Raw genomic sequence first — 18266 nt, forward strand, 5'->3', positions numbered from 1 at the left:
GCAACAATAAAAAAAGTCATAAAAAGCAAGCAAGAAAGACGGCAACAAAAAGAGAAGAAACAAGGAAAGAAAAAAAGCAAACATTCTGAAGGTCCTACGTACGTTAGAATAGATGGTATGCGAAGTATGCAGAGGCAAGGTGAATCTATCTTAAATATCTTTATTGAGCGAAACGTTGTCAAGTGCCGGTTCGTATATGTAAAGTACATGAGCACACATACGTTAAACAGACGCCTATGTTTTATATTAGCAGTTCTTTGTAGTTGCGTAACATTGTCAACAGCAACATCGATACCAGCTTCACCAGCAGTGGTAAGCTGATATAGAGCGTTGGTGTTTGCAATGGGGCTTACGAGGATGGTAGCTTTCGAAACTTCTACACAAATCAACCTCAGTGGAAGGCACCTAATTCAATTGACGTTAACCTAACATTACAACTGTATCATAAGAGTGCGTCTGTAATTTTTATGAAACTTGAGAGCCAGTGCTGTAACCTGAATTGACGTTTTAAGATTATGAGGGTCTATTTGAAAACTATGTGCGAGGCCTGGTGTGGCTTTGTCCTAGAATACTTTATTGCCACGCAGAATTCTAGGGTTTTATTCCTGATGGGATACCAACATTTATTCTTTGCTTTCGTCTGGTCAGCGCTGCTATGTCAGCTTTCTCTTAACGCTACAGCGTTCAACTACCCATGTGTAATCTCCAAAATCTTGATGAAAGCTGACAGATGAGAGAGAGAGAGAGAAATCAATAGAGAGGAAAGGCAGGGAGGTTAATGAAAACAACGTTGTGGGTAATCATAAGATGAACAGGTGAAGTGCCTCAGCCTGGCTGGCTGTCGTTTCGATAGGAGAACCTATCTTTTTCAAAGGCACCTTGTCAACTTTGGCGTGTTAATTTTAGAGTGGTTAGTGGTAACGTCATGTCATAGTGGTGACACGTGTCTCTGTTGATGATCACTGTCTTAAAATCAAAATACTATAAAGAGAAGAGTGCAGCCCACGCTTCACATCAAGTCAGGTGGTAGTCATTCAAAAATGTTCTCAAAATAGAAAAAAAAGGAAAAGCACAAAGTTGGAGTGGTGTGTTCCAAAAGGGTCGGCCGCTTCAGACACGAACAAGTGAAAGAGCTTAAAGCTTCGGAGTCGGCAGATGGTCACCACGTCCGGCTACCAAAAAAGGTTGCCGAAAAAAGCGGTGTATGCCTGTTCCTGAAAAGCTATGGATGAGACATACAACAAGAAATCAGTTAAAAACAGGGGAGGGGGGGAGTTGGCGGCATATATTTAAACACCAAGAAGTCGAAGGCAAGCCGTACTGAATAGGTTCAGAAGAGCGCGTGTATAATGCGGATGGTCATTGGCAAAATTATGCCTCCCGTACCCCAGTAGGTGGCCCGCTCAGCGGAATTGATTCATGAATTTGGAGGCATGTTGGCTGACAAAAAGGGAAATTCAGAATGCAAAGGAAATGAGCAACGAGGAGTGAAATACACACACAAAAGGAAGGGGAGAGAGAAAAGGCGGGGGCATACGTGGGACGTTAAAGTAAACAGATGCAAAAAATGAGAAGAACAAAAAAGTAGAGAGAAGAAAGACGCATAGAACTTTCTGGGTTGGCAATGAACGATGCGTGGTTGGAGTGGTTTTAGAAACGAGGAAAGAGGAAACACAGCAGTGATTTAACGGTTCTTTTAAATTAGAACTGCGTGGTTATATATACACACAGTCATATCTATAACACAAATTCAAATATTGTAAGAGAACATTAATAGTACGATATGCGGGCTGGGAGTGAATCAATGTGGTACCGATTATGTCAATTTGAAGCTTGAACGTATCTTGAGTCCGTAAATATTGCCTCAATTATGCTATGGCTTTCAGTGATTCCGAATTGCCACGTGCTACATTGATTCCTGAAGGGTGTAGGGACTTAGCTTTGTGTATCAAAAAAGATTCCATATATTTTCTCTCTCTTGGTGACCGGAAATTGGTTTGTAGAACGTAAAGCTTTGCTTGGTTGAAATTGTGGACCTGTTCGTTTAAGTTACCGGCCACTGCTTTTGGTAAATTGTGCTTTGTGTCTGCACGGTGGCCGTTCAGTTTTCCGTGAATCGGCTGCCCAGTTTTGCCTACATATTGTTTTCTACAGGTGGCAAACTCAAGCCAGTTTATTAGGTTGTTTGAAGTGCAGGTGAAGCTCGATGTGACTTTGTGAATTGTAATCAGATGCTGTGCTTTTTACGCTGGTAACCAGCTGTATGTGTTTGCAGGTGGAGTATTCGGGCCAACCACAGGGACCAGACGATCTCCTATTCATTGCTTTAAGTTTTACGTGAACAATCATGTCTTTAAGGTTAGCTTAGAAATGTGGCAGCTTGAGCTAGTTGGTATGACATGACTATAGACATAGCGCGAGAAAAGAACGACCACACAGAGACAAGGAGGACACGAGTGCTCGCGTCCTTCGTGTCCTTCTTGTTTTGGTGTGTTCGTATTGTTCTCACGCTATATCTATCGTTAAGAATAGCGTTGCGGCTGTAGGCGACTTTAGGCGGTTCGACAAAGATTTCCTCAAGTTTCTGATCGGTGGTTAAAATTGGATAGTATTTGTGAGGTTGTTGTTTATGTTAGGGAGTGCATTAGAAAACTTCGTAGTGAGAAGAAGTGTAGTTGCTGTATTGTGCTTATGGGCCGTCGTTTCAGTGCTTCATTGCGGTCCAGTTGCAGTGCGTCCGTATAGGCTTTGTCAAGGAATGTGTTAGGGTGGTTTCTGTTTGATAGTGTTCCTTTTAGGGCAGTAAGTTTATTTATGTAGTAGTCCTTGTTTTCTACGCATATGCAGCGTAACATTGTTGCCTGACTCTTCAAAATGCCCTGTTTACAGTGTCTCGGGGGATGGCTTGTATAATCTAAGTATTGTTGCTTTTCAATTGGTTTTTTTATACGGAGTTGTCTTTAGTACACCATTTTCAAGATATATGGTGATGTCCAGAAAGCTGATGCGCTGAGCCGAGGTATCACAGGTGAACTTTATTGTTGTATGAAATGAGTTTAGGAAGAAGGTGAAGTTATCTAGATTGTGCTACCCATGTTCCCATATTTTAAATATGTCATCTATGTACCGAAAGTATGTGCAAAGTTTGTTCTCACACTGAGACAGGAATTCGGTTTCCGAATTCCCATGAATATATTTGCGTAGGTGGGAGCAAATGGGGTACCCAAGCTTGTTCCCTATATGTTAAGGTAGTAGTTTTCCTAAAATTCAAAGTAGTTATGTAACAGTATATTTCTAGTAGTGTTGAATATACTTTGATACAATGTTGCGCGCTTTGTCGAGATAAGGTTAGCTTAACTGGAGCTAATGACTCGGGGATAGGATTGTTCGTATATAATGCGCTAACATCTGGTGTGAAAAAAATGGCGTCTTGTGGTAGACTACCATTCCTAATAATTTCCTCTATTATTATGAGTGGGTGGGGTGTATCTTGCACAAATGACGGCAATGACTTTAGATTTACACCTATAAAGTCGTTTAGAATTACGGAGAGGTTCCCAGTTGGGGTGTTGTTGTTTGATAGTGTTGGGTGCCCTGGAATAATAATGGTGTATAATTCTGCGAATGGTAGTTTGTGAATTCCCGGTAGGAGATAGAAGAGCCCAGCTGCTTTGCTGTTTGGGTTCAAGAATTTAAACTCTGATGGAGCTGTGAGTTCATCTGCTAAAAGATACCTAAGCTGGTTGGTAATTATGAATGTGTATTGCTCTGTTCTATTGTTGTCTAATTTACGATAGTGTTCAGGGTTGTTCAGTTGTCTATAGGCTTCGTACTTTTACTTTTCTATTGAGCAGATCACTATGCTTCCACCCTTATATGCCGCCTTAATTATAATAGCCTTGTCATCGCGTGACTCTAACCTTAAGTTACGCCAAGACAATATAATTAAGGTGGCTGATAAGTGTGGAAGCATAGTGATCTGGTCAATAGAGAAGTACAAGCACGAAGTTTTCAGACAACTGAGCAACCCTGAACACTACCATAAACTAGACAACGATAGAACAGAGCAATACACATGCACAGTTACCAATCAGCTTAGATATCTTTTCGCAAATGAACTGACAACTCAATCAGAATTTGAATTCTTGAAACCAAACAGCAAAGCAGCTGGCCTCTTCCATCTCCTACAGAAAATTCAAAAAATACCATTCGCAGAATTATACAGCACCAATATTCCAGGGCGCCCATTACTATCAAACAACAACACCCCAACTGAGAACCCCTCCGTAATTCTAAACCACTACATAGGTGTAATTCCAAAGTCATTGCCGTCATTTGTGCAAGATACACCCCACCCCTCAGAATAATAGAGGAAATTAATAGGAATGGTACTCTACCGCAATACGCCATTCTTTTCACAGTAGATGTTACCGCTGTGTATACGAACATTACTATCCCCACGCGATTAACATCAGTTAGGCTAGCCTTATCTCGACAGAGCGCACAAGATTGTATCGAACTTTAGTCAGAACTACTATAATTAGTACTGTCACATAACTACTTTGAATTCGAGGAAAACTACTACCCTAAAATATAGGGAACAAGCTTGGGTACCCCATTTGCTCCCACCTACGCAAATATATTCATGGGAACTTGGAAACTGAATTCCTGTCTCACTGTGAGAACAACCTCACACATATCTTCGGTACATAGATGACATAATATAGTATGGGGACATGGGCAGCACAATCTATATATATTCACCTAATTTCTAAACTCATTTCTACAACAACAAAGTTCACTTCTGATATCTCAGCTCAGCGCATCAACTTTCTAGACATGATTGATTGATTTGTGGGGTTTAACGTCCCAAAACCACCATTTGATTATGACAGACGCACAACTTTCTAGACACGACCCAATATCTTGAAAATGGGGTACTGAACACAACTCTGTATAAAAAAATTATTTGACATGATACAATACTTAGATTATACAAGCCATCACCCGAGACACTGTAAACAGAGCATTTTGAGGAGTAAGGCAACAAGGTTACGCCAGATATGCGGAGAAAACGAAGACTACGTAAACCGACCTACCGCCCCAAAAGGAACACTATCAGACAGAAACCACCCTACCACATTCCTTGACAAAGCCTATACAAACGCACTGGAACTGGACCGCAATAAAGCACTCTAACAACGTCCCAAAAGTACAATACAGCAACTACGCCTCCTCTCACAACGACGTTTTCTAATGCACTCCCTAACATAAACAAAATCCTCACAAATTAGTATCCAATTCAAATCACCAACCAGAAACTCAAGAAAAACTTCCCGAACCACCTAAAGTCGCCTATAGACCCAAAGCTAACTTTAAAGCATGCTTGTTCCTGCTAAACTTATAGCAAGGATTAGGACAACGTCTGGCCCCTGTTGCCAGCCCAGATGCTCCGCCTGTAGACACATACAGCCGGCTACCAGCGTAAAAAGCACAGCATCTTATTACATTCACAAGGTCACATCAAGCTTCACCTGCACTTCAAACAACTAAATATACTGTCTTCAGTGTGCCACCTGTAGAAAACTGCATATAGGCGAAACTAGGCAGCCATTTCACGTAAAACTAAATGGCCACCATGTAGACACAAAGCACAATTTATCAAAGGCAGTTGCGGGTCACTTCAACGATCAGGACCACAATTTCGACAAAGCAAAAGTTTACGTTCTACAAAGCAATCTCTAGACACCACGAGAGAAAAAAATACATGGAAATATATTTGATACACATATTTGGGTCCCTAGACCCATCAGGAATCAATTTAGCACTTGCCAATTGAGAATCACTGAAAGTCATAGGATAATTGAGGCAATATTTACAGACACAAGATACGTTCAACCTTCAAATAGACAAATCGGCAGTACATTGAATCGCTCCCAGCCCGCATATTGTACAATAATGTTCGCTTTCAATTTTTGAATTTGAGTTACAGATATTAGTGTGTGTATATAAAACCACGAAGTTTCATTTTAAAAGAGTTGTTAAACCACTGCTTTATTTCCCCTTTCCTCGTTTCTAAAACCACACCTACCACGCATCGGTATAGAACAATGCCAACCCAGAAATTTCTCTGCGTCTTTCCTCCCTCTCCTCTTTTTCTTCTTTTTTTTTCATCTATTTACCCTAACGTCCAACGTATCCCCCCGCCTTTTCTCTCCTCCCTTTTTTGTGTGTGTTTTACTCCTAGTTGTTCCTTTTGCTTGCATTCTCTATTTCCCTTTTTGTGAGCCCACTTGCCGCCCAATTCTTTAATCAATTTCGCTGAGCCGGCCCCCTACTGGGATACGGAGGGCATATTTTTGCCAATGACCGTCCCCATTAAACACGCGCTGTGCAGAGCCTATGCGGTATTGCTTGCCTTCGACATGGCGTTTAAAATACGCCACCTACTTCCCCCTCCCCTGTTTGTAACTGTTTTCTTGTTCTATGTCTCATTCAAAGGTTGTCGGGAACAGCCGTACACCGCTATTTTCGGCAACTTTTTCTGGTATCCAGACCTGGTGAATGTCTGCTGACTCCAAAGTTTTAAGCTCTTTCACTTGTTTGTGTCTGAAGCGGCTGCCCCTTTTGCAGCACACCGCTCGAACTTTGCGCTTTTCCTTTTGTTTTTATTTTTCCCCACTCTCTGAGAACACTTTTGAATCACTCGCACATGACTTGAAGTGAAGCGAGGACTGCACTCTTCTCTTTAGAGTATTTCGCTTTTCAGGCAGCGATCATGAACAGAGACACGCACCGCCATCATGATATGACATCACCACTAATCCCTTAAAAACTAACATGCCAAGGATGACACGGCGCCTTTGAAAAGGATAGGCCCTCCGACCACTTCATCTGTTCATTTTATGATTATTCTCTACCATGTGTGTTCACGCCGTTCATGGGTAGATATAAAACGTTTATCACCTGTGGCATATGCCCGCAAACAAGTGGCACGTACCCGGCCCGGGGTATGCGCCACTTTTTTTTTTCGGGAAGGGTTTGACGACGTACGCGACGGGATTTGGACAATAATTGTTCCATGACAAGCTTGTCGCATTCGACAAATCATCTTACCCTCCCATACTGATTTCAGTGTACTCAAAATAAGAGAGGATCATGAGAGCACCCAGAGGTAGGCAACTTGATAGATAGATATTTAGATAGATAGATAGACAGATAGATAGATAGATAGATAGATAGATAGATAGATAGATAGATAGATAGATAGATAGATAGATAGATAGATAGATAGATAGATAGATAGATAGATAGATAGATAGATAGATAGATAGATAGATAGATAGATAGATAGATAGATAGATAGATAGATAGATAGATAGATAGATAGATAGATAGATAGATAGATAGATAGATAGATAGATAGATAGATAGATAGATAGATAGATAGATAGATAGATCTATCGACGTTGCTTTGGTTTGGGTACGGCTTATGTGTCCTTTGAGAAACGAATGGAGGCTAGAGATTGAGAAGATGATGAGGATGAAAATTGATTACGTGGTCGCGATCAATTCTCGAAAGCAAATCTCAAATGTCTCCCACACTTTTATGTATATATTACGCCTCTTTACAATAGAACTCGGGATCACTAGAAGACCAAACACACATACCCGTAGCTTGCCTCCGCTTTATTTTCGTGCTTCGGGGTGCATGAACATGAGTCATTGTAACCACCACCAGCGATATCGAAAACCCTCAAACTGCTTTCTTAAGTTACTCATATGAGCCAGGGAGCCTTCAAGTGCGCGCCACCCTCGTTTTGTCGGTGCGTACATGAAGGCTCGCTAGCTCAGCTGATATAGCCAAGAAACCTTATGACTCATTGGGCATGACAGAACGGAGTTACTCAGCAATACTGCTTCCCCGTTCTAACGAATCGCTACACCAAACCTCCTCGTGTTTTGGGAGCTTTCATTTGCACGTGCCTCCGTTTTTAAAGTGAGAACTGTGATATGGTTACCAAGGACCGACTCCGGCGGCCACCATACTTGACCAGCCGCCATGTTGGTTCTTCGTAGTGGCTCCCTTACATGGGGAAAGCATGTGTTTATCCAAGAATTGGTCTGTTAGATAGCAAGTTCTGAAAACCGGAGGCTTCTGCTCTGCTGTTAACCGCCTTTTTTTTATAACAGAAACAATAAGAACTTTGGCCAAAATTTGTATAGTATACCTGAAAGCAGCTCGTTTCTCGGAGCTGGTGCGCCCACCGAAATGGCTGAGTGATGATTATTTGGGAGCCTATAATTAGAATGGGGAGAACTTTTACGTCGCTTCGAACGGAAATAAATTTAAATTTGCATACCTGAAGCCAAAGCCACCTTATCGCAGCAGGTACTACAAAGCCATTTTTTTTTACAGGGCAAGAGGCCACTCTAAATTGTATGACGGTGCCTGGAGCGACGGGAAAGCGGATCAAACAATCACGTAGCTTGGGAGATGATTTAGACTCCAACCAGAGGTTTTGAAAAAACCAGACGTTTCGAAACCGACTTGGTTCCTTCCTCAGGGGTGACTGCGGGACAACTTAGCAGCGGCGTCTTCAAAGCACTCACTGGGCGGATAATGACTCTCTCTCTCTCTCTCTGTCTCTATCGTTTTGCCGTGGAGCGCAGACCATGTGTATACACTGGGGGAAGGGTTCCGAAAGAGCGGTTGATGTTATGGGCTGTCCTCTGTATGTGCCACGACTCGAGTAATAACCTTCTTCTCCAGTTCGGCTCGTTTTAAAGGATGGCGTTGCTTTGAAATTTATCCGGTGATTCAGCGTCTCCGCATAATCGGCGACTCCGCTGCGCTCTTTGTGGAGCTTTTGCACATCGTTGTCACGTTGCTTCAGTCGTTCCGGTAGGTTTTTTGTCTTGTCGATATACTCAAAATACTTTGAAAATACTTTGAAATTTATCCGGTGATCCAGCGTCTCCGCATAATCGGCGACTCCGCTGCGCTCTTTGTGGAGCTTTTGCACATCGTTGTCACGTTGCTTCAGTCGTTCCGGTAGGTTTTTTGTCTTGTCGATATACTCAAAATACTTTGAAAATACTTTGAAATTTATCCGGTGATCCAGCGTCTCCGCATAATCGGCGACTCCTCTGCGCTCTTTGTGGAGCTTTTGCACATCGTTGTCACGTTGCTTCAGTCGTTCCGGTAGGTTTTTTGTCTTGTCGATATACTCAAAATACTTTGAAAATACTTTGAAATTTATCCGGTGATCCAGCGTCTCCGCATAATCGGCGACTCCGCTGCGCTGTTTGTGGAGCTTTTGCACATCGTTGTCACGTTGCTTCATTCGTTCCGGTAGGTTTTTTGTCTTGTCGATATACGAAGAAGGACACTCGGCGCACGGAATTTTGTAAACGACACTGAGGGTCTTGTCCATTGCTGGCCGGTCTTTCGGGCGGGGGAGGACGTGGCCCAGCGTACACCAAGGCACGTGCGCGATGCGAACCCCTTCCTTTTTGAAGATCCGCGCCAACATCTCGCTGGTTCCGTGAACGTATGGGAGCAGAACGCATTTCAGGGGGTTGTCAATTAGGGTGATTGGCGTTTTCGTATCCTCTGTTGCTCTGCGCGGCGGGTGGTGGCTTGAATGAAGCGAGTGCTGGCTTGAATACAGGTCCGCTATTACGTGGGCATCTCCTTTCGTTCGCTCCGTGTCATTGGAGCATAAGTTTTTAGCTCTCTAGAGTAGCGTGCTCACAACCGAGGCCTTGTGGCAGGCGAGTGGGAAGAAACGAATTGAAGGTAGTGGCCAGTGTGCGTTGGCTTCCTGTGAACGAACAAGTCGATGCTGTTGCGCTTTCTTGCCACCTGGACGTCGAGAAAGGGCAGGCAGCGGTCGCATTCACACTCGGTCATGAATTGTGTGGCTGGGTCTACGGAATTTAGGGGCTGCCTGAAGTTTTCCGCTTCAGACGTCTTCATGACGCAGAAGCAATCGTCCATATAACAGAGAAAAGGCTAGGGTCACGGTGAGAAGGAGCTGAGCGCTTTCTCTTCTGCGTACTCCATGTTCAGGTTTGCCATCGTAATGGAGATGAAAGCTCCCATCGCGGTTCATCTGCTCTGCCTGATAATAGTTTCTTTGTAGGAGAAGTACGTACCGGACAGGCAGAACTCCAGCAAAAGGCAGAGCTCAACCACCAAAAGAGTCCTTTCACTCAGGTTTCCGCCCCCCTCAAGCGCAGCACAGGCGGATGAGACAGCTAAGGGCACTGACACATTGGTCAACAATAAAATGACGTCAAATTCTGGTCATCGTCGATGCTCACATCTGACGCTAGCTGCATGAAGTGGTCGGAGTCACGGACATGAGTTGGTGTCTTTCCGGTTAGGGTGGTTAAGTTTCGGCGCAGAAAATTCGAAAGGGCTCGGCATGGGGAGAAATTGAAGTCTACAATCTAAACATGGTATGACATAACATGAATGTATAAAGCACATATCTGACTAGTCATAACATGAAAATCATGAATGTCGTAATTTACAATTCATGGTCCCGCAGCTTTGCGGTGGTATCGTTCACATGGCATGTTGCAAAACAGGTATGGTATGATATGATTGCATGGCGAACACAAGCAACAGACCATAACATGAAAATCATGACATGCGTGTCATGTAACAACATGATCACATGCCAAGCTCATGATTCAATCGCGGGCGTTCCACTAGCGCCACATATACCAAATTTGGATTACGGTAGGTGAAATGATGACAAAGGTATGTGACTGGTGCAAGCATGATAACATTGATATGCGTGTCATGTAACATGACTACATGCCTTCTCATGATGCACTGGCGGCCGTTTCGCTAGATTCTCTTATACCAAATATGATATTAAGGGACGTGAATGGATGACGAAGGTATGATACTGGTTCAATTACCATAAACGTGAGATGCGTGTCATGTAACAACAAGACTCCAAGCTACGCTCTTGATCCGCTCACGGCCGTATCGATAGCTTCACATGTACCAAACTTGGTATAACGTGACGTGGCCGGACGACATAGGTAAAGACACATACAAATATGATAATCACGACATGCATGTCATGTAGCAACATGACATGTAGTACATATGTAGTACATGCCACACTAATGATGCGCTCGCGGCCGTTTCGCTAGCTCTACATATGCCAAATTTGGTATTACGTGACGTCGATGGATGACGAGGGTATGTGACTTGTGCAAACATAATAATCATGAAATGCGTATCATGTGATAACATGGCCACATGTCACAGACAAGGCGCCAATACATTTGCACGTGTCGCGGTGCCCGTGCTCACCGGCGTTCATTTCGTCGGGTCACGCTGACGTTGCCACGCGAGGCGCCGGTCCTGCCACATACTCGCAAGCACGGGCCGCACTGCATTGCTTTGACGCATGCGCGTTTCAGCGCGTCCGGCTTCGCTCCATCGTGAAAAGGGGAAGACGCAGTTTTGTCTGGGTTACGTATTGGCGTGAAACGCAGTGTGTTGCGTTTCGCGCCGATTGCCGTCGGGCCACGCCGACGGACGCTGGTTGAGCCGGTCGCGCCTGCGTCATACTGTATACAGTGCTCTCGTTTTGCTAACGTAGCGTCGCTTTGCTTAGCGTGCGCTCGCCTAAACGCTTCATTTGAGTATATTGGGCCCCTCATCATGCGCTAAACATAAACCAGCTACACATAAACCACCAAACTAGCTAAACATAAACCAAATTTGGTGTTACGTGACGTGAATGGATGACGAACGTATATGATTGGTGCAAACACGATAATACTGACACGCATTTCCTGTAAGAACATTACAACATACCACGCTCATAGAGTGCTTGCGGTCGTTTCGCCAGCTCCAAATGCACTAAATTTGGTATCACGTGACGTGAGTAAATGACGAATGTAAATGACACATCCAAAATTAATAATCATGACATGGAAGTAATGCACGGCATCATTTACCTCCACGTCGTAACGTTGTGCTGATTTTAAAGTGACATATCAACGTTTCTCATTCTCTTTTAAAGTTACCTATATGTGCATTTTCTGAAGAAAAAGTACAATACCTAACCCTTATCTATTAATATTGAGCCTCACGTATGCATAATCTTTTATTTTTGAGTGACAATGTTCTCAACTATGAACGCATCCACCAGATTAAGATGGGTTGGTATTGATGAAGGGGTTACACTTTGGCAGGTGGCTGAATAGTAGGAAAGACACCGGTAGACAAGTAGACCAAAGGTGGTGCGCTGAAGTAGCCAAAAAAAAGAAAGTCGTCTTCGAAAATGAGCTCTTTCTTAGCACTGCCAAAAGTCTTCCTATATTCGAGCTCAGAGATAGGTGGTTTTGTGTCGAAATGACAATAGAGGGGTGAAAACCACCAAGATAAATAGCAATGATGAGAACGTGCAAAATCATCGCTTTTACAAGGGGTTGTCCTTGAGGCTTAGGACGTATCACATTGGTTAATAAACCCAGATGCCCACCGTGGGGCAACATCAATTATTGGGGCTGAGTTGCTGAGTAAAAATATAGACGTTTGTTCTTGGTTGTCGTGGTCGCATTTCGAATGAACCAAAATACGAAATCCCAATGGGCTTATATTGAGCAGTTTTTAAGGAACTGCTAACTTTCACAATTACTTGAGTGCACCACAATATCAAGCGTCCTAGACATATTATTTGTTACGCAATACCCCTGGAATCATTAGAACATTGACTCAACCGACAGCGATTTAATTGCTCATGTAAAGCTGTTGAAAACGTAGGCCTAAAGACTATATTTAGAGTGCATCGAACGCTCATTGCCACACACTCGTTTTTTCTTTAATTTTACAACGCGTAACCACCACCTCGCCTCGGTCACGTCAGTGGGCCTAGAAACAATTTCTATTCTTGTAAACTGTTCCAATACAACTGCACTCTTGATGCGAGTAATCAAGATTAGTCTAGAACAGACGCGCACACCGGCATTAACGCTGGTATCTTTCTGCCTGCTTTCATGAAAGTCTATGCAACTTTGTGGTGCAATGATTGATTACTCAATAATTCAGGATATTTCTCGATGCTATCAATTTATAGCTAATACTAATCCAACTATTTTGTTTCCTTTTGTAGATCAAGACCTCACTCACTTAGGAAACAGAATGGTAAGTAAATTTTTTTAGACATGATTCTCTATAACACAAGCTTTATGATATAGCAGTATACTGATAGCTGAAACACACATTCGGGTTTTAGACTCAATCAGTTTTTTATTGAGTATGACGCGAACGAAGGCCTGCTTGATATACTCGGCTTAATAGCTGACATATACTTTCCCGTAAAGACGTATCCATCCAGCCACAATAATTATTTTTTATATTCACGTCACTATACTATCCGCACGCTTTGATAAACTTGAATAGAGAAAACTACACTCGAGTAAGCTTAACTTGCAGGAGGAACTACATTTTTGGGGGCGAGGGTCAGTGCTTGCTTCCATTGGCAATATTTTTCTATCTATCTATCTATCTATCTATCTATCTATCTATCTATCGATCGATCTGTCTATCTATATATCTGTCTATCTAACTATATATCTGTCTATCTGTCTATCTATCCATATATCTATCTATCTATCTATCTATCTCTCTATCTATCTATCTATCTATCTATCTCTCTATCTATCTATCTGTCTGTCTATCTATCTATCTATCTATCTATCTATCTAGCTATCTATCTATCTATCAATCTATGTAATCTATCTATCCAATACGTCCCCCTCTTCCCTCTGCCTGTGTGTGTGTGTGGTGTGTGTGTGTGTGTGTGTGTGTGTGTGTTGAGAAAACGTGGTGTTTATCAATATCAATGCCCAATCTCCAACAGCCACACACCTAGACAGTCCAAGCACACTTCACGGTCGTGCCGAATAAAGCCGGTGTCCATATCCTTCCTCCTCCTATGCAGTATCTGACAACAGCGATGAGACTGCATGACTTCAGCAAATACACTCGTGCGCCTTACGTGTGTGCCGAACGTCAACTTGTCAGCAAAGTGGCCACTAATCGGCTTCATCGCTACACGTCACTGTTTCAAAGTCGTGCGTTGCGCTACGACAGTCTGCCGAGCGGTCTCTGAACAATGCTTCGCCATGTCACAGACGTCGCGTAAGGCGAAAATAAACAAATAATCTTACATTGACGGCACTGAATTCCCATCCGTAAACACGGACAGAAGGAGTGCAAAGGCATCCAAAAGACAATGTGTTGTATATTGTCAGGCCTTTATTTGCAGGGATACATATTGCCACAAGGCAGTAGTGGGTCTGTCACCTCCATTAAGACGCCGACTGCATGTCACGGTATTGAGTGGATCCGCCAGACGCCACAGAGAGAGCGACTCAGGCTTGTGTCTTATCAATATCAGACTTTCTTGATAGCGCTTCTGAGCAACGCCGCGACCCTCTTTTACTTTCCATCATAGAAAGCCTGAGTTCCACTACTCCACCCACTTCTCTGAACTTGTATTTCCTTCATGAAGGGGTTTTCTACCACCACAACATGCGCCTTAATGGTCCTGACCGCCTTCTCGTCATGCCTTCCCATTTGCATGTAGATGTTCCCCGACAGTTTCACAATGAACTGGCCGCTGGTGACCTGGGAGTTACCCGCACTTATAATCGCGTCCAGGGCTGTTTTTTCTGGCCACGCCTCTATCGCTCTGTGCAATAGTGTGTCACCAGCTGCGACCTTTGTCAACGTCAAAAACGACCAACATTGCTTCCAGCTGGCCTCCTTCGTCCTATTGAGATTCCAAGACAAGAACTGACTGCAGCTCTGGATAGACTGAATGATTGGCCTTTGTCGGAACAAAGAATGCTGGGTCATTGGCTCAGCCCATCTTCAGCCCAGAAGGCTTTGAAAGCTCTGCTACGCTTTTTGCGGAGAACTGGCCTCAGAGACAGACTTTAGTGTCTTATACTCTTTGATGTTGCCTTTCCTCTGTCGCTATTTTTTGTAATTTCTCTCTCTTTCTCTCTTTTTATTCGCAACACTTTTCTTTTTATAATCTTTTATTCCCTTCACCCCTTTCCCCAGCACAGGGTAGCCAGCTGGCCTAAAAACTGGTAACCTCCCTGTTCTTCCACTTAAACTTTCCTCCTCCTCCTCCTGTTGAACCATTCTATACCGCGTAGGGCTCGAAGTTCTCGGGCCATTTCTCACTTCTGCATCCGGGAACAAACGGGTTGCCGTGGCGACCGACTACGCGACACGTTACGCGATAACCCGCGCTCTCCCAACCAGCTGCGCTACCGATGACTTTCTACTGCATGACTTCATTTCGCATCATGGTGCTCCTCGACAGCTCGTTACTGACCAAGGCCGATACTTTTTATCTCGCGTCATCCAGGATATCGTACTTTCCTGTTCCACGAATCACAAGTTCACAACGGCATACCATCCACAAAGTAATGGAGTTACAGAGCGCCTGAATCGCACTATCACCGACATGTTGTTAATGTATATTTCTCCAGACCACCGCGACTGAGACGCAACGTTACCCTACGTCACTTTCGCTTACAACTACTCCAGACATGACACGGCAAGCTATTCCCCATTCTACCTTTTCTATGGGCGTGAACCCTCTCTGCCTCTTGATACAATCCTTCCCACTGGTTCAAGCTCCCCTGTCACATACGTCCGCGATGCCATAGAACGAGCCGACGCAGCACGACAGCTTGCCCGAGAACGACTCATACTTTCTCAAGCCTCTCAGAAATATCGGTACGATCGCCACCACCGTGAAGTTTCGTATACATCCGGTTCTCTAGTACTCTTGTGGACCCGAAGCCGTCACATCGGCCTCTCAGAAAACCTCTTATTTCGCTATGACGGACCATACAAAGTCCTACGCAAGGTCACTGACCCCACCTACGAGATAAAGCGAGTCATCGTTGAAGCGCACTCAACGCCACCACCTTCTACTGTTTGCACATCGTAAGACTGAAGTTTTATGTGTGAACCAACACTCTGCTTTCGTGACAAGCGCCGGGTTGGCGTTTTAACGCCGCGGGGTAGTGCCACAAGGCAGTAGTGGGATTGGGGCATAAAGCTGCAGACGGACTCTGCCAGGGAGAAAAGACTACGAAGTGTTAGAGACTGGTCCCAGCCCGCCACTGTGCCAGCCATTGTCATCGCGTGTACACATCGTAAATATCCGTGAATATAGGTTTCTTTGTAATATTATATTTCGATGAGGTTTCGTACAGAAATACTGCGACACTGCAAAGTGCGAATCGACTCATCCACTGAATATGCGTGATAAAGTGCCTACCGAGATCATTGCCATCGCAAATGTCGTCGTAATGCACGTTGACAATAAAACACTCCAGTAGGCCAGGTATTTGGCTGATTGATTCATGCTTTGCAGTAGAAAGCTTTGATTAACGACGTGATGAGGACATGATATCAACCATGGCACTGACTAACAACCGTCTTTTTTTCCCTTCTGAACATATCGGGTACGCCGGATCACTTTAGGCAATAATGCATGATGGCATAGGATGCACCTGTATGAGGAAAACATAATACCAAAATATTTTTCACCAACGAAAAATTGCAGTATTCCCGGCAGGCAAGTGAACTCAGTTGCATTCTGACAATCACCTCGTGCCAAACAAAGAAAATTTCGTTCTATAGCAAATAGCTCGTTAAATATGCGTATATAACCATAGTACTAAATATTGACGAAAAAACGTAAAATCGCACTGGCAACGTTCGGGAGCATCTTCAAAAAATTTGGGGACTCTAAAGCTTCGTCTTTAGGAGTTGAACGCCATTGCGACATCCTGTTCCTAGTGCGTACTTCAAACACGCAGTAGATGAAGATTTTCCGAATTTGCTTTGTACCGACTACCTGGCTTTGAGAGAATAGTCTCAGCAGCGTGTGTGCCTTTTGTATTGAAGTACCGGCTTTCAACCACGGAGTCATTATCATAATCCCATAGTGAGAGGCCAATTTTGAATGAACGCTTGTACCACGCTTTATTTTACTCCAATATTTCTTGTTGTATTGTAAAGCGTGTACCCAGAAAGCGTGTGTTTGTGAGGAATGAAAGCTACTTTCAATGCATTTCCTAGCAACGAAAGTTATTTTAACTGTTTTTACAACCATAGTCGTGGCCGTGTGGCAGAACATCCACTTGCTACAAAAACGACAAGGGTTCATCAATCTCCACTTACACCCAACAACCTGGTTTGGTCCCCACGCAGCTTTAAACTTTCTTTATCATTTATTCATTTTATTTGCATCGTTCTCAAATTTTCGGTCACGCATAAGATAAGTTTTTCGCTCAAATATAACGACGCAGACGATGACACTGATGCCGACACCAAACACTCCTTCGAAATGAGCTCTTTAACGCTATGGCGATAAAACCCTAGTCCAATATTTGCGTTATTGAATGTTTCCCGTGAACCATTAATTCCAAGCTGAATAAAAGCCCGCCAAATGAAAAGGGAACGACGAAAATGGAGCATTGATGTGCAACGAACCTCCTGGTCTCAGCCGGGCTTTTAGTGAACAAAATCAGTGCAGCCGCGACCGTACGGCTGCAAGGCAGTGCTGCTGTTTGACCCACAAGTTCTCAATTGAACTTACCCGGTTATTCGGGTGCAGGTGTGTAGGCAGAATTTCTTTCGGGGGCGGCATAGGAGGCACCGTTATGAAATGGTCATTATTCGCTCTGTATGTCAATTCGACAAGAATTGAGGGGGTTCGGTACGTGTCCGGTGTGCCATCCTCTCGCTACACCGATGACAGCAAGCACTTGGAATTTGTTGGAACTGTTTTCGAGCACCATCTTCGAGTTCGTCAGTAGGCTGAGCAGGCCTCAGTCGATAGACCAAAGAGGTGGTTCAAAATTAAAGGGCAACTTGAAACTCGAAAGTCATATATTATTAGTTAATGGTTGTTTTTCTCTAGCTGGCGCTACAAGAAAAAAATAGCCATTCGATGGCACAGTGAACTGCTTCTCTCCCTAGAAAATTGCAAATTAAACATAGAACCTACAATTACAAATATTTTCTGTTGATGTTTCGACAAAAACTTCACGTGGCTTTGAGAGCTGTCAGGTTCATTCAGTTTGGTCGCAATGCGTGTCGCTCTGCTGACACTGGCTTCACTGATTCATTGTGCTGGCCACCCGTAATCATCGCGTTTATGTCATGAAGACAAAAGTCGCAGCGCTAG

At 43.7% G+C, this 18266-nt stretch overlaps 1 long non-coding RNA gene across 1 annotated transcript in view; it reads left to right on the forward strand.

Moving 5' to 3' along the window:
* The window catches only part of LOC142766955 (uncharacterized), a 303349-nt gene that overhangs the window by 231023 nt on the left and 54060 nt on the right, over positions 1-18266 (forward strand). Inside the window, exon 3 of the long non-coding RNA XR_012884682.1 lies at positions 13152-13183. This is a non-coding gene — a long non-coding RNA (uncharacterized LOC142766955). The remainder of the gene's footprint in view (positions 1-13151; positions 13184-18266) is intronic.

The sequence above is a fragment of the Rhipicephalus microplus genome, chromosome 7 (assembly GCF_043290135.1).
Source record: "Rhipicephalus microplus isolate Deutch F79 chromosome 7, USDA_Rmic, whole genome shotgun sequence".
Taxonomy (NCBI): domain Eukaryota; kingdom Metazoa; phylum Arthropoda; class Arachnida; order Ixodida; family Ixodidae; genus Rhipicephalus; species Rhipicephalus microplus.